General features: G+C 41.4%; 1 protein-coding gene and 1 long non-coding RNA gene across 2 annotated transcripts in view; both read left to right on the plus strand.

Annotated features, from left to right (window-relative positions):
* Positions 1-23,093, plus strand: part of myo10 (myosin X) — a 165,468-nt gene that overhangs the window by 17,795 nt on the left and 124,580 nt on the right.
* On the plus strand, positions 1,587-21,201 carry LOC146497008 (uncharacterized). The gene is made up of 2 exons (XR_014870789.1): positions 1,587-3,497; positions 3,625-21,201. It is a non-coding gene; the product is annotated as an uncharacterized LOC146497008 (long non-coding RNA).

A 23,093-nucleotide genomic window follows, 5' to 3' on the forward strand; every position in this document is an offset into this window, starting at 1 on the left:
GAACAACCTTGCATGCTCGTGGACACAGAAGCTACAACAGTGGCACAAGACACCAAAATTACTTGGTTAAGTTTAGAAGAAGATTTGGGTTCTAATGGAGCCTTTTCAAACCCCGTACAATCGAAAATAAAAGCTACCCAATCCATTTAAAAGTGACAGCAAGTTACAAATGTCAGTATGTACTGAGTTTGGAGTAAAACCTGAGATTCTCCACCCAGTGCATCATGGCGGTCTTGTCCACAGGTTTGACAGAACAGCACCACGTTACACCCTGGGAATGTGAATGTGTCATGTAGCTTCTGATTATCTTTATCAGTTTATGGAGTTCAGCTCTGAAGGGGAATTTACAAGAAAAATGAAACGAATTCAACAGATCGGTTGAATTCAAGACTTGACGTGTCTGAAGTCTGAGTAGGACAACGTTTTATCTAATCTCAAATACCCACATGTCTCATTACTGAAGATAGTTATCTGTCATATTTAGATTTTTTCCCTTTGGTGAGCAGTAAATGATAGTTCTTTGCATCTGTAACTAAGCACATGAATCACTGAACGGATTTGTCTCACTTCCTCTGAATAAAATCTTATTGAGCAACAGCAGCTAAAAGAGATGTTCATCTGCCCGCCACGCTCTAGTCCCTATCAGTCTGTTTTGTGTTTAATGTTTCATTTTGACAGCCAGGAATGATGTCAGGAAAGAGGAAGTTGGAAGGTTCAAGATGCTGATGTGGAGCATAAAATCTCCAAAACAATGTTTCCAGAGAAGTCGACATTTTCCAGCCCCTGAACATGTACGGTGGTGTGGTCTGTGGCAAGTACAGAGACATTTTTTGATGAACTGCTTTTGGGCAAGAGCCTAGATGAGCCGAGATGGTTTGAATCTGGGATTAGAATGTGCAAAAGCACCTTTGTTAATGTTGGGGGAAAACCAGTTGGCAGTCTCTTGCCACGTAATTTTTTTCGTTTTGTTTTCTTTTGCATGATTTCTTATTTTGCTAAATTTGCATCCACCTCCTTGAGAATAAATAAATAAATATTCAGTAAATCGAAATCCTCAATATAGTAGCACCTGACTCTACCTTCTAGTGGCCACAAGGATAGAGCGGCTGTTTGGTACGACCCCTGACTTCTATAGTCCTTGAACCCCAAATTGTCCCTGATGCATCTCTGAATGTGTTAGGTTATAAAAAAAACTTTATAAAATACCTTAAAGAATAAGTTGTTATATAAAAGTATTAGGGGTGCAACAATACTCGTATTGATATTGAACCGTTCGATACAGTGCTTTCGGTTCGGTACGCATATGTATCGAACAATACAAAATTTTTAATTTATTTTATCAACTTTCCTTCTGACGGTGCTGTCTGTGTTGAGAGCTCAGTGGATCTGCGCTCGACAGTGCAGCCTAGGCGGAGTAGTCGAACGCAGATTCACTGAGCGCAGCGCAAGCTAGCAAGACAGAAGCTAAGCTCTTGTTGCAACATGGCAAATTGAACCTCCCCCACCCTCATTCAGATCTGGCGTTTGGAACTTTTTTGGTTTTCATGTGACGTATGACCCTGAAGGTAAGCGCGTCATGGACTAAAGTAAAACAGTATGTCGGATATGTCACGCAATGCTCAATTACATTGGTGGGAACTAGTGTGTTAGAGCAGTTAGCTCGTTAACGTGTTGGCCGTCCAGCCCCACGCACGGGGCAATCCGCGGTAGCCCGTTAACGGAGATTTGCCGTGTTGTGGCGTTAACGTCATTTCAGATTAACGCTGACAGCACTAGTGGGAACACAACGAATATGACTGCACATTTACTCCAACATCATCCTCGTGCAAAGACAAGTGGAAGCAGACAAAAACAAGCACGCATGCTACAAACTTTACCCGAGTCATTTAGACAGCCGTTAGCACATGATTCTCCTTATGGGGACCTGATATGTTTAATATGCTGCTGAGAATATAGCCCAGAAGAAGTGTATAGTATAGCTTTTATTTTGGAAAGAGCCATTTCTCTGTAATAAACTCTCTTTTCCAAAGATGAGTGATTTCTCAATCAGATAGATTTATTTATTACTTTGTTGTTTCAGCAACATTAAATTTAAAAACTGTACTTTTCAGTTAAAATATATATTTATAATTTTAATAAATGACAAATTAAAAAGGCATGAACATTTTTCTTTGTATCGAAAAAATAGCGAACCGTGACACCAAAGTATCGAACCGAACCGTGAATTTTGTGTATCGTTGAATACCCTAGAAAGTATGTTTGAACAGGGATATGTGGCTTGTAGTGAAGAACCACGTTGAGTTCTCAGTAAGAGTTGAAAAGTGCTAAATAAATAAATAAGCCAGTTTATTGACAATTTACTTGCTAGAATATAGTCGTAATGATGAGCCCAAATTGAGAATCTCTTAATCACTGATATCTTTCTTCTGGTTTCTGACAACCATGGTCAGAAACAATTGAGTGGACAGTGAGATGAGATTGCGTCTCCTCTTAAAGTACTTAAGTTGGTGTTTACTGAGGTTAGTGATGGACGAAGAAGTTCAAAGAACTGGTTTGCAGCAGTGCTGCTTGATAGTCCTCAATTAGCCTTTTTTTTTTTTGGTCTGGTTTGGCGTGAAAAGTGCTGATGGGAGAACGAACTGTTTGTTTTTGCTGGTTTAAACTCTGGATGCCTTCAGCTCCAGACATGGTTTCAAATTATTCCTGAATGAAACAAACACTGTCATTTGGCTTTAAGCTCATTCTCTTTTGCCTTGAGACATTGAAGCCCTTCTCTGTCCTTTTTCTTCTCTCTCATCTTTGAGTATTACAAAGAAGACTTAAAGAATTTTAATCAGTTTACAGTTTTTACAGCGATTCAGGCCTGGCAAACAGTTCTTATTCACACTTTAATGGTTAGCTCTTATTTGTTTGTAATGAATGAAAAGCTCCTTTCTCTTTTTGTCTTTGGCAATAGACTGCACCCATTTTCAGTGTGCACTTGAGCTGTAAGTAGCAGAGAGTCGGTGTTTGTCTACCTTTGTTCGCAGATCTCTTGAGTTATATTCAGCCTGAAAAATATCCCCATTACACTATGTGAAACATGATGATTTAAACACACTCTCGGGTCTGCTGTGATAAAACAGAGCCCTAAAGTTTGTTTACCCTGCAAAGCAATTCTTCTCTAATTCATTCCTCGCCAGGCCACTTAACCCACTTTTTCTCCATCCAAGCCGCCAGAATCATAGATTGTCTTTGTGAGTGCACTCAGTTACTTGACACTTTTCCAAAAAAGCCATAAAGTCATCAGAGGAAGTTAAAAGCTCCGAGGCTTGAAGCATGTCCCAGAATAAGGCCTTTCTCATGCTCACCAAGCTAAGATGCTGAGACAAAGAAAACAAGGTTATCTCTGCTGTCCAGTTGGTCAGGCGGCTTCAAAGGGGTTTTGTGCCTTAAAATCAAGGCTTGTTTCCTAAACTGAGTAGAGATGGAGGTAACTGAGAATTTCAAGGGAGAATGTAAAAATGTACGTCAATAAGGTGTGAGCAAGACAGAAAAAGCAAATCGAATTTGGATTAAATATGAGAAGCAGTGTTCTGTAATGACTCTTAATGTCTATTTGAAGAGCATTTGTTGCCGACTTAGCCAATGTTATCTGCAGTCTCGGGATAGCAGCTCCACATTTCAATTGAATCACTCCAAGCAAAATATCCTTTGTAACAGACAGATTAGACATTCTCAAAGTTGAGGTCAGGCCACTCTAGTTAAAAGATTATTAACCTCTGCAGTAATTTAGTTACAGCAGCATGTCTTTGCATGCATAAACATTAAAAGCATAAGCTAGAGAGCAGCAAGACTCTTAACGATCAGAGCAGCCATCAGTGACAACAGGAGGTGTGTTGCAAGAAACTTGTTAATGCACATCAACTGTCGGGAAACTGCTAACATACGAGGGCAATCCCAAAAGTAAGGTTTCCTATTTTATTTTAATTTACTTTTTTAGAAATGCAAACAACTGTTTATTGAAAAATGATTTCTTTTTCTATATAATCACCATTTCAGTCGATGGATTTTTGTAGATGTTGTGGCAGTTTTAGACCGCCCATGTCATACCAGCTCGCCGTCGTCTCCTTCAGGAAGCATTGAGCAATCCACTCGATGCCGTTTGTTCGTACGACCGGCTGTAAACTCTCGTTTTTGACATCCATGCACGACTGTTGCAGCCCGTTCTCACTCCCGAGGCGTAACATGCCGACGTTTTGTCACGTCCCGCGGCGTTCCTGAGGAACGCGAAAGGAGACCTTCGGCGTTCTTATGGTACGCGGCGGGTTATGGCCGAAATCCAGTGCAATGACGCTCCCGCGGTAATAGACGTTCCAGCCCTGTATTCCAGCCCTAAACCTAACCTTATCCCTAGCCCTAACCATAACCTTTTTCCTGAGGTTAACCAGGACTTTAATGATGTTAAATAACGTGTTTCTAAGCGATTTGAAGAAAAAGAGCGAACATGTGTAGATTGAGTCCATACGGTTCTCAAATTTCCTCATTTTTCCGAGGTCGTCATTTAGGAACGTGGTGGGTAGCCGAAAACGTAATATGTTGACGATTTGTCACCTAGCGTAAAATGTTACGCTTTGGGAGTGAGAACGTGTTGACTGTCCATACACTTATTGGCGATTAATTGTAACTGGTTTAACGCGTTCTGCGTTTAAAAGTCGAATAACTGCACAAACTTTGCACTTGGCGGTAGCATTGAACGGGAGCTCCATTTTAAGGGCCACCAAGCCAAGATTGAGTATCCCAGCGAAGCTGCTCATTCTTGTTTGGGAGTGCAGGAAGCACCAATCACAACAGTGTGGCGAACAGCCGTACGAACTGTTTCTCTACCCCACTGCTTTGGAGACCTTACTTTTGGGATGGCCGTCGTACCTTAAAGAAGGTACCCAGTATGAGATTAGTCAGCTGGACGCATTGAATGGGGTTTTCTGAGCAGTCAGCTGATGCTGATCAGCTGTTGTGAGAATCGGGTTAGGGCAGCTTTGGACATTGTCCTTTCTCACATGTAGCAGGAATCCGCAGATGCCACTTTGTCAATGTGGAAAATTGGTTTAGTTGAGGAAGTTAGATAGTGCAGGAAGTAGGACACACGACTCCCACTCTTCAGTAGTGCAGTATTCCCACATGAGCTCAATCTGACATCCTGTTTGTTCTGAGGAGCTGGCAGGTTAAATGACATTGACAATGGTATCTGCAGCTTTGATGGGTAATCAAAGCTGACATGCATGTGTGAAACCTTTGGTTGCTCTCCATGCCATCTTATTTTTCGTTGATGGAAGACTCCTTTGGTAGTCAACGCAAATGCTGCATACATTGTGTTATGGCCAGTCTAGGCCAGACCACAACATAAAGGGTGATCCATCCCCGTCCATCCCCAAGCAGCACGTCACACACTTAATATTTTGTGACAGTGATTTATTTACAATAAGTGCAGTTAAACCAAGGAAGGGAGCATATCGTAACGTCAGGGTGAACCCAAGGCCAAAACAACAAACAAAAGGTAGCCTATCTCAGGAATAAACAACTTACCTACCCAAAAAGAACTAAACCAAACGACACTCACTTTCCTCCCTGCCTAACGAAAACAGGAGAAAGCTGATCAAACAAAAAGGCGGTCCACCCCTACATGCTCTTACATCAAGTAACATATCGACACAGTGACACAGTGAATGGTCTGCCGGTTGGGTTGGGACGAGGATGAAAGAAGTAGCAGTCGCCGGCGGTCTCTTCTTATCCGCTGCCTCCCAGTCCGCAGCCAATCGGTGCGAGGCATCCACCCTGGATGCACCAATCCCGGAGGAGCACCTGGACACTCAAATTTACACATGATTACGATCACAGTCGTAACAATTGGTATTTTCTGGACCTAATAAACCCTAAATGTAAACGAAAGTGTAACGCGATAAAAGGTGTTTATTTATGGACCAGTATGTGAGATTATCAAAACCCCTTTTTTAACAACAGTCATCGTCAGTTTCAAAGGCTACTTGTAGCTGCTTCATAGTAAACCTTTAAAGACTTTGGAGAGTGAGAAGCTGTGACAGGAAGGTGTTAATCTTATGTTTAACATGTGCAAAACTGCAGATTGCGTAGACAGTTTGTCTGCTGGACTTTTCTATAAATGCTTCACAATACAAGCCACCAGCTAAACGTTGTTAATGTGAAGCAATAGCAGATGCTTAGTTTACGTTCCTGTAAGAATGGACTTCTAACACAGCATAGGAATGGTTGATTCTCCCACCGCATAAATAACTTCTACGTCAGACTAAGTGAACGAGATGATTCTAAAAAAAGTTAAATAAGAATCTTAAAGATTATAAGAAAGTGATTAAAAACGAAAAATGCACCCCTTCATTGTTTCACTGCTTTTGGCGCCTTAAATGACTTCAGATGTTTCCAGGTCACACCAAACTGCTACCTTAATTTGCAGAGTCACACAATCTGTTTCTGGGGGTAAATCCGCCTCTTTTCTGTACAACAAGGCGTCTGTTGTTGGTCCCAGGAGAATGGCAGAGAGGGGAAGGCGGTATTTATATTCGTCCGTTTCTCCTTCTCGGAGTCTGCAAAAGCAGCGCCAGGCGACCACAGCTGGGCAACACATGGCAACCGTGGCCTCAGCTGCCAACTTGTAGCACACACAAACCCACACACACTAACACAACGATGCACAGAACATCCTGCAAACGCAGTCGCTGAAAGCGCCGTTTACAATGAGAGTTATTGTATGCGTGCACGCTTTTTCAGCCGGAATGCTGCACTTGTGCAAACAATGCCTTAAACGTGCACAAATGACTCTCCCGTGCTCTCGTGCGCACGCATACTTTCATAGACAAACACAGAAGGAGAAAGTAGGTCAGGTGGGCCCAACAGAAAGGACTCTGGTCATTTCCCTCCTTTATGGTCTAAGTGGTCCTTCGGGATGGAAACCAGTCGCTCAGTTAGTTCAACGTCAGGTCGTTGTTGATCCTGAGTTTCACATCTGCAGAAAGTTTAAGAGTCTCATCTAAGTTTCGTTTATTCCTTTTGAATTCAGAATTCCTCACGTGAGTTTGATTTGGGCTCAGACATGCAGCGGCGGAGACGAATCGCTTTGCATGCATGTTTGTGATGACTAATGAGTCGCAGACGAGACATTTGTTTAGCCAGAAACTACTTCACTGTGTTCAGTTTTGTTTATACAGTGTTTTGATCAAGTTTTCAAGTTGTGCATTAGATTCATGTACAGTGTAATGTTTAAATCCCTTATTGCCACTCATTTGACCTCCCTGTGGAGCAGCGTGGAGAAAGCTCACTTATTGGTCTTCCTTTGACTGAAAGCTCTCAGAGGAGAAAATAAAATGGCTTTATTTAATATAGAGCTGTGTTTCCTGTGGTCTGGTCCAGCTTCATGAAATCTGGAAATCATGATCTGCATGGTTCTTAGCAGAAGGAGACATAAATATGTGCTGAGATCGCCAAGTCTTGTGATGGGATAAACACAGTTAATAGTGGTAGATTGCAGTGGTGTGTTTATATTCACGTCCATTAGGTGCTTAGTGGGGCGAGCTTAGTGTAGGTAACATGATTAACCCTTTAAAACCGGTCAGAGCAGCACGCTCTGTTTTGCGTAACTATTTTTAAATCCCGGTAGCTCTGCAACCACGTGAGCTAGCGCAATAATTTTTTTGCATATGAAACCGGAGGAGTTGTACTTACATCTTATGCCATCAGCTTGTCCTCGGTCACAGTTTCCTTCCACATATAGCTTTGCAAAAACTGCATAAAAAGCACTTGCAGCAACAAAAACAGAATATTCCAGAAACACGCTTTGCCGATCCGATCAGCTGTTCATAACACTTCCTACGTTGGAATAGACGTCAGAGCGAACTTTCGCATGTCCGCCATGACCTGCCCGAAACCGGAAGTGACGTCATTTTTGTGGAAATGTAGTTTTTTACCATCAGGGCCTCATGAGCCTATACTGGTGTTTTTAAAAGTTATGTTTGACTTTATGACTTTCTGTGTGGTTTCTGGGATGCTTAGGACTCATATTGCACTGCTGGAAATAGTTTATTTTGATGCATATGCTGCTTTTTTGCAAATTTGCATTATAATATTTATTTTCGTTTTTCCTGCAGTATATAAAAATTGGTGTATTTCAAAAATAAAACTATGAAGACACTCAAAATAAATTTCCTGTGGTGGGAAACTATTTTGTGCAACTTTTTTGTATTTACAGTTTTGAGGGATAAGCCTCTTAAATTTCTCTAACTAGAAATATATGTTAAAAAAACAAAAACGATTTTCAATTTCTTTGTAGTTTATTGCACTTTTTTGCAATTTATGTAATTACTATGAACTTAATACAGACATATTATTAAAATTTGGGCTATAATGGTTGTATTGATGTATAGCAACTTGAAATGCTCCCAAAAATGGCTCCACAGCATGTAAAAATATAATATAAGCTCTGGCGGACTTGGTTCTATGGTAGGTCTTAAAGGGTTAAGCAGACATTGTAAAAAGGTTTTGTTGGTGGCATCCAGCAAAACCATGAACCATTTTTGACCGCTGGTTTCTTCTTGTACAAAGTATTTGTTTTTCTACATTTGAAAATTAAATGAATTCATTTAAGCTGCCATTGACTTAAAGTAGCAGCCGAACAGAGGCATGAATCAGAGCTGCAGCAAATTCATGCTGTTTAATTTTTGGATTGGGGAGTGAAACACGGTGCCATCTTCGCTGCATTCATTTAGACTACACGTGAATTCATTTAAGCTGTTACTAGTGCTCTGTAAGAGTTTTGTTTTGAGTCATACTTGGCTTTTCTGTTTCCATTTTACATCTGTAGTCTTCGGCTTTTGACATTTTGTTTGTGAATTTCATAGCACAGTTCATTTTTATTCATTTATGTGGAGGATTTCATTCGCATCTAAATGGTGGAAACACAAGCGCCCAGAATACCAATTGCAACTGCGGATATATTTCACAGAAATAATGTCTTGGAAAAGCTGATCACCAAACCAAACCTGCTTTAAATGATTGTTTTGTTTAAGATCAGATGCAACAAAAGCGACTTTGCTCATGTAAATGAGATGTATTCAAATAAATGAAAAAATGTAACTGTAGAGAAAATAAATATGTGGACTGGTTGGTCTAAAATCATTCATGGAAATATAAAATTACCACTGACAGAGTACAACAAGGTTAACAGTTGAAGGTAAAAATGTTAGTGTTACAGAAACAAGTCTTTCTCTTCGTTGAATGACCACAATAAAAACAATTCAGTGCTTTTTAGGCAATAAAGTCCCCCCCCAAATTAAAAAAAATGTTAATAAAGAAAAGAAAAAGAACAAATACCTGACTAAAAACGGCACACAAAGCCCCACTGGCTCTTTCTGTTCATGTTGCATGGTTGACTCACTGAGGGGAAAACAAGGAAGCTGCCCAGCAAGCATAACTGAGATTACAGCCTGGGTTTGTGGGATTCACAGTCACTTTGTTCTGCAAACCAAAAACGGCCCCAAAGTGGATCCTCATTCAAAAAACATGAAAAGAGAATTTATTTTTACTTTTGGAGATGCAGGGTTTGGACTTTAAAGCTGCCTCGCTTACCGCTTCACACCTGCAAGCTGCTCTCAAAAACCTGTGGTTGGCTGTAATATAGTTGACCACAATCATTCCACATTGCATATGGATGAGAAACCACACTGACGACCATCTCACCCGCTGTGCACAGAGGTGACCTGGGCAGAAAAAGAAAGCACAGGGTCAACGAAGACATTCGTCCTCACAGGAAAGCCAAGTTAGACTTTCTTCGCTTCAAAGCTGTTTGCTTTCAAAGGACTTCTTCAGATCTCCATTGAACACGTTCGTCTTTTTTGCATGCCGCTTATGTCTTAGTTGGACTCTTAAAAGTGTCTCTGAGCCAAAGTCGTCTTTGGCTCTTGTGTCGTTTCATGTGGCTGCCTTGAAACGGGAAACCAGAAGCGTCTTTTCAGTTGTCTGTAGCGGGGCCAGCGACCAGGTGCTGGCGCTAAATAACGAGCCAATTCAAAGAAAGTCAGGAGCTGTTTAGCTGAAGAAAAAGAGAAAGGTCACAGCGTGCAGGTGGCTTTGCTAAACTGTGAGTTTTGGATCGGCAGAAACATAAACTTGGAACTATTTTTGCAGTGTGACGTGCACAGCTTGGTGGAAGCTTTAAAGAGGAAAGAGGGAGAGTGCTGAACCTCAATGGACAACGAAAGTAACAGCGGCTATCTCCATGTTCTTGTTGGGCGACCACCTTCATATTTTAACACTGTGTGGCATCATGGAACAATCTCCAGCATTACATCAAGTCTAACAACTTGCAGTAAGCAAGAGCTGTATACAGTAAAGGTTGATGTATCTGTAAAGTTACTACAAATTCAATTTTATTTATATAGCGCCAAATCACAACAAAAGTCTCCTCAAGGCGCTTCATAGATACAGAGAAAAGCCCAACAATCATATGACCCCCTATGAGCAGCACTTTGGCGACAGTGGGAAGGAAAAACTCCCTTTTAACAGGAAGAAACCTCCGGCAGAACCAGGCTCAGGGAGGGGCGGGGCCATCTGCTGTGATTGGTTGGGGTGAAAGAAGGAAGACAGGATAAAGACATGCTGTGGAAGAGAGACAGAGATTAATAACAGATACGATTCAATACAGAGAGGTCTGTTAACACATAGTGAGTGAGAAAGGTGACTGGAAAGGAAAAACTCAATGCATCATGGGAATCCCCGGCAGCCTACGTCTATTGCAGCATAACTAAGGGAGGATTCAGGGTCACCTGGTCCAGCCCTAACTATATGCTTTAGCAAAAAGGAAAGTTTGAAGCCTAATCTTAAAAGTAGAGATAGTGTCTGTCTCCTGAATCCAAACTGGAAGCTGGTTCCACAGAAGAGGGGCCTGAAAACTGAAGGCTCTCCCTCCCATTCTACTTTTAAATACTCTAGGAACAACAAGTAGGCCTGCAGAGCGGGAGCGAAGTGCTCTAATAGGGTGATATGGTACTACAAGGTCATTAAGATAAGATGGGGCCTGATTATTTAAGACCTTGTATGTGAGGAGCAGGATTTTGAATTCAATTCTGGATTTAACAGGAAGCCAATGAAGGGAAGCCAAAACAGGAGAAATCTGCTCTCTCTTTCTAGTCCCTGTCAGGACTCTTGCTGCAGCATTTTGGATTAGCTGAAGGCTTTTCAGTGAGTTTTTTGGACATCCTGATAATAATGAATTGCAGTCGTCCAGCAAATTGGCTTGCAGAGGTAGACTGACTGCAGGCAAACTAAGGTGGATGTGTAGAAGGATCCCAACTGATGCCGTGAATGTTGCAGAGCTTAACTTCCTGGCTTCTAACGCTATGCTCAATTTGGCTCGTTTTTTTCAAATTCCCTCCTTTTTCTTCATGTCGTTGTAACATGTGCCAGATCTACAAGAAAGCTGCAGCTAAGCTTGAACTGGATGTCTCTCGTGGTGCATGAAGCTCCACACCTGTTTTCTTCATCATCCAAAACCAAAGTCAATCGCCTCTGTCAAATATTCAGGGGGAATCATTGCGTTCCAACTTTCCCACGTCCGACCCCTAAAGACACATTTTTCACGTTTTGTTTTCTCTTCATGAATTGATTCATTGCACATTGTGTTTTTTTATACATATATTTCTGTCTGTAATTACAGTGTGGTTTCCTCAGTATTTAAGGTCTTTCCAGCATTGGTCTGTTCCATGTTCATAGATTTATTCCCATGCTATTCATTCACATCCTCAGAGGTTCCCAGTATAACTCCAGTTTTGGCAGTGGCTGACAGTCCGCTTCCTCTATGTGGCGGCTGATTGCATGGTTTAAGATAATGTATTTGCTGCACTGTAAATGTTAGCTGTAATGTTGCCTGGATGTTGTTTTTGAGACCTGCAGCGTTTAGCACATGTGAGGATGGAGTTAGTTTGGTGCTCTAAGACAGCGGTCCTCAACCCCCGGGCCTCGGACCGGTACTGGTCCGAGGCCCGGGGGTTGAGGACCGTGAGTCGTTTGGTACTGGGCCGCGAGAGTTGAGGCTCAGGTGTGAAATGTATGATTTTCAGGGTTTTTATCGGTTTTCAGCGTTATTTTGTTATCGTTTTTATCGTTTACTCGGTTTTCCTGGGTCTTTTCACGTGTGTTATGAATAAATCTTCTTTTTTTCGGTACCGGTACTAGTTTTATTTTGTTGCATTTATCCGCAACACCTTAAAGGCCGGTCCGTGAAAATATTGTCGGGCATAAACCGGTCCGTGGCGCAAAAAAAGGTTGGGGACCGCTGCTCTAAGATAAATAAGACATCCTCACGTCTGACCACTCTAAACTCCCTAAAAGTGTAAAACCCACTAATGTGTGTCTTTGTTTGGCAGTTTAGTTAACGCCAAATACACCACTGAGTCATTAACGCAGACTAATGAACACACAATGTCACCTTCGTGCAGTGTGACTCGAGAGTTACCAGAACAACACAATGAGAGCTACTGAATAGTTAATGAGACGCAGTGAAGCAAACTGTCATCTGCAGCACACAGGAAGTGCACGGAGACAAACGCCGCTGTCATCAGGAGCTCATTAGAAAGCTCCGAGAAATAAATAAATATCTCAGAGAAGAGTTTGTTGGTGAGACACTAAAGGTGGGCAGATGTTTGACTTTGAGTCATGGCACACAATGTGCCCGAGAGACATGTTCACGCCATGCGTAAAGCAAAAAGCAGCCATTGTGGTGTAAAGTCTGGAGGGCGTCGCTCTCGTTGTTAGATTTGTATTTTGTTTGCGCTGGCTTTGTTTAGTAATAAATAAACTTCCATGTCATCACTGACTGCATCATTGGTCACTGTGGTTCAGGCTGAACAGCCCGTCAGTCGTGGCTCCTGCCGTCTGCCATATGCCATCAACGTGCACGCAGCTTAAACATTTTAAATAGTTTAAAGTGAATACACGAGTCTGATGTACTGAATTTTGTTTTTAAATATATAAAATTAGAAGTTTGATGTTATGTCTGAAACTATGAATAGATGCGGATAGATTCTGAAACTATTTTTATAAGCTCCATTAAACTCTGAGCATGCAGCTGCCGGGTTTTTACACATTTTCCGTTTTTAGCAATGAAATTTTAAGTAGTTTTAGCGGCTACTCCCTCCTGATTTACACATTCTCTTTGCTTATTTATTTATTTTTATAGTTTAAAGTCATCCCAGAGTACATTGCATGGAATGATGAAGGCCTTTACAGTATTTTTTATATATATATATATATATATAGAGAGAGAGAGAGAGAAAGCTAATAATTCCCCTGGAGCAGCACTTTGTGACAGCGTGAAGGAGAAACCACCTTTTAACCTGTGACAGAACCAGGCTCAGAAAGAGTCTGCTTGGGGAGGTAAAGAAAGCAGAGCTGCTCAGTGCATCGTATGAGGTCACTAAGAAGAATGAAGGAGTGGTTTGTAGCGCTAACTAACTTATCAAAAGGGAATGTTTGAAGCCTAATCTCAAAGTAGAGACGACGTCTGTTGACTGCATCCAAACTGGGAGCTGGTTCCTGAGGAGAGGAGCCTGAACGCTGAGGGCTCTGCCTCCCGTTTTACTTTCACAGTAAAGTTCTCTGCTAAGGTTGTGTGGTGAAAAAACAAAGTACACGACTTGTTAAGATGTCATTTTAAGTGTTTAACTGACAGCTTCGACTGGCTGTGATATTAGTTTTACCTCAAAGGCTTGTTGTGCAGGTTGCGGCACATTTTCAGCCAACAAAGAACTATTGTAGTTGTTGTTTAGTCTCATAACCTGTGCTTATCTCATTCTTGAAAATATATCGGGGGGTTAAGTTTCAATTACAGGAAATATTGTAACAAAAGTAGAGCTGCATGTAGTGTCTCGGGGTTTTTCCTCATTTTGGCACAAGATAACAATAATCTGAGTCTGACCATCTCTGTTGGCGGCAGCGGCAGAGCGGTGAAACCTTCCGCACCCCGCTGAGTTAGTCAAGTTCGATTAGCAAATAATATAAATTCCTCCAGAAAGGCTCCCGTCAAACATGTCCAGACACAAACAGCCAGGAGCAAATTTTTATTAAGCAACTGCACTTATTGGGAAAAAAGCAAACAGTTGAAGCCTGTCTGGGAACGACAGTAACGTATCCACAGATGTTCAGTCATTGTGAAATTCCTGCATGCTTCCCTCACTTTTGCTTCAGCTGAAGATGTCACGGTGTTGACACGTGGCGGGACTGTCAGAGGAGCGAGATGAGAAGGTAAACGGTCCGTCGTGCGATAATGACGGCGCCGCGCTGACAGAAAACTGTTATTAGTGCAGTTACAGGAATCGGCGTGACATCCAGAGTGATGCTTCCTGGGCTTCTGGTTGGCTTGTAACGCAGACTGATTCATCCTGGAAATCTGCCAATATTTCGAAACATTTCCAAATCCGTCTTTTTGTGGCTCCTATGAAAATCGAACCTTTCAAACTGCTCGGTGCATCGTGGTTACTGAACAATTCTGCTGCTCTGAGTTTATCCTGTTGGACTTGAAGCTGTTAGATATTGATCAATAATTTCTGTTACTGAGACACTGAAAGAGAGAGGACCTCAAAATTATTTGAGTCTATACACAAAAATTAGGAAATTAGAAAAATTAGGCACATGAAATTAGCCTTAAATTTGTTTAAAACTGACCTGTTATGTTAATCCTCAAATTTACGTGAACCATGCAAAACTACTATAGTAACTTTCCAAGTAACTTAACTTGGAAAGTTACTCGGAAATAATCCGATACTGGTCTTTGTGCAGACTGTCTGGTCTAATTGTTTCTAAAACAAGCCCTTTATGCTCATCTTCTTATTGGCTGCTCCTCGCTGAACCTTCAAACAGAAGGTTTGAACAGCAGGTGGGCGGAGCTTCTGTGCTTTTGGTTTACGTTGATGTCATGAGCTTCCATCACTGCTACTAGGGGTGGGGGAAAAAATCGATACTGTGTAGCATGGTGATATTTTGTTTGCTAATAATGTATCGATACAGGGACAGCAGAAATCGATATTTTGTTACAAAAAAAGTTTTTGTGCTCTGACTTCAGAGCATGTTGATCCTTTTTCTGAGCAAGAATCCTGACATTCCTTCACTGTCCAAATGTGTTTAACTTTTTTTTTGGCAGCAATAAACATGACAGTTTACTTATTTTAATTTAAGACATGTTTTATTTTAATTAAGTTTAAAACTTTTTTATTTAATGTAAAATTATATTTTGTTTTAATTTACTTTCAAATTCTTCAGTTGCTGAAGGGGCTGCATAGTTTTCATAAACTGCATAGTTCAGAATAGCTATAATTGTACCAGATGGTTGATTCAGTTAAGTTGGACTAGACTGTAATACAAACCGTTCAGTTTGTCAACAATAAAACAGAAATGAGAAAAAGACTGAGTGTGCGACTTTGATATTAGATAAAATGAATATTGATAAAGTTTACCTTTATGTACAGAATCTGAATATCGCAAAATATTTTAAAAAATTGCAATAATATCGTATCGTGCGTTAAGTATTGTGATAATATCGTATCGTGGGATGTATGGTGATTCCCACCTCTAACTGCTACGTGTGCATACTGTTGTGGCGAATCCACTTAGCAAAAAAATGGATCGGACATCAGTTGTAGAACCGATAGTCTTTATATAAGGCTTCAAAAGGGGGAATGTACAACAAAAACTTCTCGGCATTCGGAGCAACATATAATGGCTTTCCGAAACTTTCTTTGCTAGCAAAAAAACCCAGAGTAACTTTCGTCTACCGCAAAGGATTCTGGGAAACGCAGTTTTCTAATAAAAATAACTGTTAAATGCTCCCCTTTAGCAGAAATTTAAATCTATAATTAACAGCTCTCACTAAACATGTGACTAACACTTAAATCACTTACAAAATAACCAAAATGCTGTTATCAAACAATAAACTGCAATAAAGTTACAACACATACTGTTTACAAAAAGGTCCAGTTTGACAGTGGGATTATGCACGTGCAAAGCAAATAAAGCAGACCAACCACAGTCGATGTCGTCTGCTTTGCTGGAATATGTAGTTACCCTTCTGGAAAAGGTGTATGTCAGGCTACAGCGTAGGTGATTCAACACAGAACTATAAATTAAGCTTTACTGCACTCATCTGTTAGCAGTAACACACTTATCTGCACTGTCCTAACTGCACATTAACCGGGTGTCTGACCTACAGCACTGCGCTATATTTTCTTCTCCCACATAAGCTAACTGTTTCCTGATTGGCCCGACTGAAGGTGGTCTTTATTGTAGGCTGGTAAGGTTTCCTCCTGTTAAGGTTAGACGTAAACTGTGCGTAGTGTTTGGGCATCCGTCCTAGTGTTTTTATATTCAGACGTCCCTCCACCCCGAGCCATACGAGTGCACAGTGATTTATGATTACAAGACTTTTGGTGACAGCTTGGCTAAAACAGGCAGATGAGACAGCTGATTTGGTCCCTGTGCTCGTCCCCTATCCCGCGTGGCAGCTACCCTAGTTGGATATAAGAGGGTAAAACATGAATACAGTGAATATTGTGTATTGCTTGAGGCCTCGAATCCACTCCAAACTATATTTATTTATTACATTTTTTGGGATTCTGTTATAAATATCGACAGTAAATACACATATAGTTGGAAAAGCCGAGTCCCTAACAGAAACAAACGGGCAGAAACATATTTAATTGGCATTTCACGACAGCGACACCTCTCTGTTTGCAGTGCCCGGCCGAGCTTCTTGTTCTCAGCTCATGAAACGGCGTACTTGTGTTTTCCCCCTGGCGGTTTGATCGTCTTCCAACCAAAAGAGGTTCCAAGTCTCTCCCGAGTCAGCTGCAAACTCACACGTATCCACCCTACAGCTGCTCTCCAGATCCACAGCGACATGCCTTTTAATTATCCACCAAGCAGCTGAAGGAGAATACTGAGAGCTTCATCTCCCAGACGTCTCTGAAGTTTTGAGGATTTAGTGTGGGAAAGTGTTATTCATGCGTTTATTTAAGGCCTAAAGGCTTTCTGAAATATGCCTTTTTAAAATTGGATGAATGGGCCTTTTAATTAATCGGCTCTCTTGAGACGTGCGGTCCCGTTTAGCGAGTATCACTTTCACGAGCGTGCGGATACCTTTTCCTCTCGTCTCTTTGTGCGCGTTGTTTTTGATCACTGACAGCAGGAAGACGGTCTGCTGATGAGCAGCTGCTTCCTGTGGAGCTTCCAGTCAACACCTCTGCTCACGCCCACTCCCCGACATCGGAGTGTGCTGCGTGCCGGGACCTCTGACCCCTGCTGACAACTCGTTGTTAATAATTTAAGCCTACTAGGTGTTGTGTACAGTTCACTGGGTTTTGAGCTTGTTTTTTCATTTCTTTCTCACAGTTTATGATCAGCCTGAAAATTTGAACCATTGGTACCAAAGCTGTGCTTCCTCACACTGTTTACTTTAGAATAGGAGTTATTTCCCAGTTTCTTTGCTGCTCTGCAGTCTTGATTTTTGGATTTTATACGGATACATCAGGATATACCTATATGGATATATCCATACTTATGGATACACCTGAAAAATATTATTATTATTATTACTACCATGTCTAGCTCAAACCAAACCTTTACAGAAATGAATGAAAATAAAAATTGCACATAGCTAAGCTAAAGACATGACATCACCTCTTTGTATTTATAGAGCTCAAGTTCGGCTTTTATATTTGTAACAGCCAAAACAAAATATTCTTGTAATTTTGCTCGAAACGAGCGACTCCTTCGGGTGTTTTTAGTGAAAACGAATGCCGAACAAGAATAAATGGCTCAGCGGAGTCTCAATACAGGCGAGGTGTATGCGAACATTTCAGCCCCATCCTGTTGTCATTAAGGGCAAAACTATAGAGACAAAACTATTTTAAAATAGGAGTCGATGGTGATTATCTTAGTTTTTGTTTTTTGGAGCCAACCTGAAGTGCTTGGCTTTTATGCTGCTGGAATATTATGCCCTAATATTCTTTAATATTTTTAGGTGGGTTTTTTCATTTGTAATAATTTTGGTCTACTTAGTGTCCAAGCCTAAGATTTGTTAAGGATGTAACTTAAAACCTTGTTTTTGTATATTTTGGCCAGGTTAAATACAGAATTGTTGTTAGCAATGTGTGTTAGCTGTGTGTTATCTTCAGCTCAGGTACCATCCCACCTAGGGATGGGTATCGTTGAGGTTTTATCCGATACTGGTGCCAAACCGGTACTTTTGAAACTGTGCCGGTGCTTAAACGGTGCTTGAACAATGGAAAAAAACACAAACTTTGTCCAAAAACCTCTCATGTTCAGCTGTTTTTTTGTAAAAAGATAACAATGTTAGCCTTTTCTGCAGCTATGGGGCATATATGGCATCACTCTTGGCTGGAAGCAGCTTAAACAATGGAAAAAACACAAACTTTGTCCAAAAACCTCTCATGTTTAACTGTTTTCCACTTTTTCTTTGGTCATTTTAGCCTTTTTGTCCAGGGTGAAGGGAGTATCTGCCATCAAACAAGAAGACAGCTGCATGTAGCTATGATGGTGTTTGCTAGTTCACCTTACATGCATTAATGTAATAACGTGGTTAGCCTACTCAACGTAAATTACACACAAACAACATTAAGCTACTCACGCAGAGAAGAACGGCTGCTGCTGCATCATCATCCTCATCATTTCTGCTACACTGGCAGGGCTAGGGGCCAGGACTCTCCTCTTCGGGTTTTTGGGGGATGTTGCTAACTCCGGGTCGATAACAGGCACCACACCCACAGTAGATGTGCTCGGTGTGAGGTCTCGCAGCAAGCTATCAAATACGGCGCATTTCTCTGCTTTTAAACAAACGCTATGCGTCGCCAGGTGTTTCATCAGATTTGAGGTGTTACCTCCTTTGACAGCATCACAGTATCAGCTTAAAGCACTTGTTGCAGCTGCTGAGTTTGCATCTTTTGCTGTGAAGTACAGCCAGACTTTGACCGCTTCGCCTTGGGCATTTTTAATCTGTAGCTCTGCTCTAAAAGAACGTACGTACCTGGACCCGCCTACTATCCTCGGAAACATAAAATGATTGGCTAGAATCTAAAGTGTATCACAGCTCAGGAAAAAAAAGCACCGAAATGTGCGCTGCTTTTCGGTCTGGTTACTACCGTTTATGTCAGAACGATACCGGTACCCATCCCTAATCCCACCACAGTCAGAGAGAATTTGTGTCCTTACACATCCTCATAAGCAGAGAGCTTATTGATGTCCTCTCCTGCCTTGTAAACCAAGTGTCTATCTTCATAAATTAAATTTATGAGCTGCATTAGAATTGAGCGACGGCAGCTCGACTGCAACACGTTTTAAAGTGAAAAAAGGGGTAAATTTGAATCATTCCTGATTCCATACGTTTTAAAAGCAGCTAGTTTCCGGCTGAGAAGATTCCCTCTGAGTAAACTGATCCTGGATGAACTTCCACTCGCCTGAAGGGGGGAAAAAGGGAAGAAAAACCCACACACTTGCTCTCTAAATGTTTACCATCTCTAAGCTGAGTCTGGACTCTAAGTATATTCCAACCACAAAGCCACTGAGCTAATGGTGACGTCATAAACCATAAAATAAGGCACAGGAGTGAAAAGCAAGCAGAGGGAGCTTGTTAAAAGTTGATCCTGTGGTCAGTGAAAGCTGGAAGTCCTGAGTGAATGTCATAAAACAGATTTCCGTTGGCTCATTTTTATATTTATGCTTGCTTTTCCTCGACCATGTCTGCAGAGTTCGCTGATATTTATCAGTAAAACTTTCATAAAAGAGTCATTTATGCAATTTCCTCATCAAGATAAAACGGTACTGCCGAGCCTCTAGCACAGAGCTTCTACTACAGTCGGTTCACCCTGTTGCTTTTTGTTTTATCTGCTGAAATGTGACCCCCCCCAACGATGTTTGTCACAGGGATAAAAATGTCTGTGGTATCGAAAAGGGTTTGGAGTCTCAAGTGTGTTCTTGGGTATTGGTTTGAAATCCTAAAATCATCACAACCCTGGTCTGCGCTGAAGACTTTTGCTGTGAGCTTGACGTCCAGGGTGAAAGTGCATGTGGAGGTGGTCAGAATGAGCCAAACATAGCAGCAATTAATAAAACACAATCAAACGATCTCCAAAAGTTGATTCTGTTCATCTGGACGTAGCGTTTTGTGGGAGAAACGTTTCATCACTCATCCAAGTGACTTCTTCAGTCTCAGCTGACTGCAGGTTTCCCCAATCTTATAAACAGTACATTTGCATAATGACTGAAACCAGCCCACTGAAGGAACAATGGGCTGTGAGGTCAGTTCCTTCATCATAATTATGCAAATTCTCATGACCATTGATCAACAACCACTGACCAAAACCCACTAATCAAAGACCATGAGTACCATTCACAGAGAGTTGGGGAATGGCTGCAATCACAGCATTGCACCAGCGATCCTCATCCTTGAAAGAGTGTCCACTAGCCTGTAGGTTACAGGCCAGTGGACACTCTTTCAAGGATGAGGATGTAACATCCCGGACAGGGAAGAACGCTGGTTTGAGCGCGGAGTCAAGGAGGCCATTTACGTGAAAAGGGAAAGACCATCTCTGAATCGAGGAGGGGGCCTAAGGGTACATCTTTCGCCGTCTTTTTGCCGTCTTTTCGCCGTCTTACAATGACGTCCCTCTGTGGGGGGAAACTCCCACTAGGTTTATATCTGGGACTCTCCACCATTTGACCTTAGAACTGAAGAAGCTTCTCGGATGAAGGTGAAACGTCTTCAAGTAACTTAAAGAAGTCCAGACGCTTTTCTTTGCAAGCTCCTTTGACTACGATGACCTGGATGACTGAGAACCTTCACAGACGTCTTACAATGCTGTGATTGCAGCCATTCCCCAGCTTTCTGTGAATGGTACTCATGGCCATTGATCAGTGGTCTTTGATCAGTGGGTTTTGGTCAGTGGTTGTTGATCAATGGTCATGAGAATTTGCATAATTATGATGAAGGAACTGACCTCACAGCCCATTGTTCCTTCAGTGGGCTGGTTTCAGTCATTATGCAAATGTCCTGTTTATAAGATTGAAACCTGCAGTCAGCTGAGACTGAAGAAGTCACCTGGATGATGACGAAACGTTTCTCCCAGAAAACGCTACGTCCAGATGAACAGAATCAACTTTTGGAGATTTATTTTCCTGGATGATTGAGAATGCATCAAGACAATCAAACGATGTACTGTATACAACACAATGTCTGCACCTCCATCGATTTATAATTTAGTGTTTGGATTTTTATGGTTTGTTTAAATCAGGAGGGCTCGTTTAAACTGTGAAAATGGGACGAAAACAATAATGTGAGATCGAGAAAACGCAAGTGACTAAAACATCTACGGTCATTTCTCAGCGTGCTGTAAACAGGACTGCAGCGTGCAGTAGTTCTATAAACACCTCATAAAAACAAAAAGCCTTTTTTCCACAGAGCATCAGAGTCAGAATACAGCCAGCGCTCTGATTACTGCGGTGCATGAACATCTAATCAGAAACATTATCTAAACTCAGTCAAGTCAGCAGCTCCTCGCAGCATCCGATTGGCTGCTGCGAGCGGAGCCGTGTGTGTTTTATGGCTGCTGCTCATGTCTGTGTAATTGGTCACAGATCATATACGAGCAGAGCCAGTGTGTGTGCAGACTTTCTGTACTTCTGCATGTGTCGGTGTGTTTTTTAGTGTGATAATCACAGTTCTCCTTTATCCATCATCATGATCATCAACATTAGTTATCCCGGAAAAAGCCTCTGCAACCTCCGACTTCCTTCCATAATGCACGGGCCTGTTTGTCCTTGATTGAAGCCTTCACAGGTCTCGACAGTGAATCGCTCTTACTGAGAAGAAGTTTGTGTCATAGATGAGCAAAACTGGATCCATGGCCTGTTTGAATAAAGATGCCAGGGGGGAAAAAGCACACCTTTTCACTGGATTTTGGGAAAAACCTTCAGAATATTCAGTACGATGTGTCTGCAGGGCCACACATGGCTCCATTTACCCCTGTGCTAGCCAACAGCCATGGAAAGCAGGAATTTGGCTTTTCAGTGTCTGAGTGGGTGCGATTTGGCTGTGATGGGACTGCTGCCAAATTCAGATGACAAAAAACAAAACATCTTTAAACTCATAAACAGAGATGGGCGCGTTACTGTAATCTGATTACTTTTTTCAAGTAACGAGTAAAGTAAGGGATTACTATTGCAAAAACGGTAATTAGATTACCATTACTTTCCCGTAGGAACGCTGCGTTACTGCGTTACTAAAACCGTGATTTTTTGCGAGAATGTCTCATGACAGTGACGTAAGCGAGTGCGACGTTCGTGACAACAGCTGTGTGCAGATCAACAATGGATCATATATCGAGTGCAGAGAGAGTATGAGCGTGCAGCGTTTAAAGCGTGGAAGTACTGACCTTACTTTGAGTTTGATTCCATAAAAAGTGACAAAAACATTAGTGTCCGTTGTGCGTGGGAAGAAAACTTCTTTTTACAGCGAAAAAAACCCTAAACTTCCAAACAAGCACCGAGTAGCTACGACGTAATGGGAAACTCACAGAGAAACTCGCGGATTCTTCCACTGACCGCTGCACACCTGCACCAGGGTAACCCTCCGCCTACCCCACTCCTGCTTTACAGGTGAAAATAGAGCAACAGGACCGCTAGTCTTTGACTTTATTTATTTTCTGCTGTGTTTTACTTGCATCTATTTGAAAGACTGAGTGTAAACACACAAAATATTTTATTTTATGTGCTGGAATGTGCAGAAAATAGGTTTAAATGTTAAACTAATTTCTTCCAGTCAGAGAATGTTGCAGATAATTAAATTTTTGCTTGATGCATAAAGTTAAAAGATTAAAACTAATAAAACAAGTTTTAAAAAGAGACTTTTCCATTTGATTACATTTTGTATGATGATTATGCAGAAAAAGTAGAATTGGGCCGAAAGATCTATCACTTTATCACCTATTCAGGTTGTAAATCCTGTTTTTAAAAAGTAACTAAGTAATTAA

The sequence above is a fragment of the Neolamprologus multifasciatus genome, chromosome 18, assembly GCF_963576455.1.
Source record: "Neolamprologus multifasciatus chromosome 18, fNeoMul1.2, whole genome shotgun sequence".
Taxonomy (NCBI): domain Eukaryota; kingdom Metazoa; phylum Chordata; class Actinopteri; order Cichliformes; family Cichlidae; genus Neolamprologus; species Neolamprologus multifasciatus.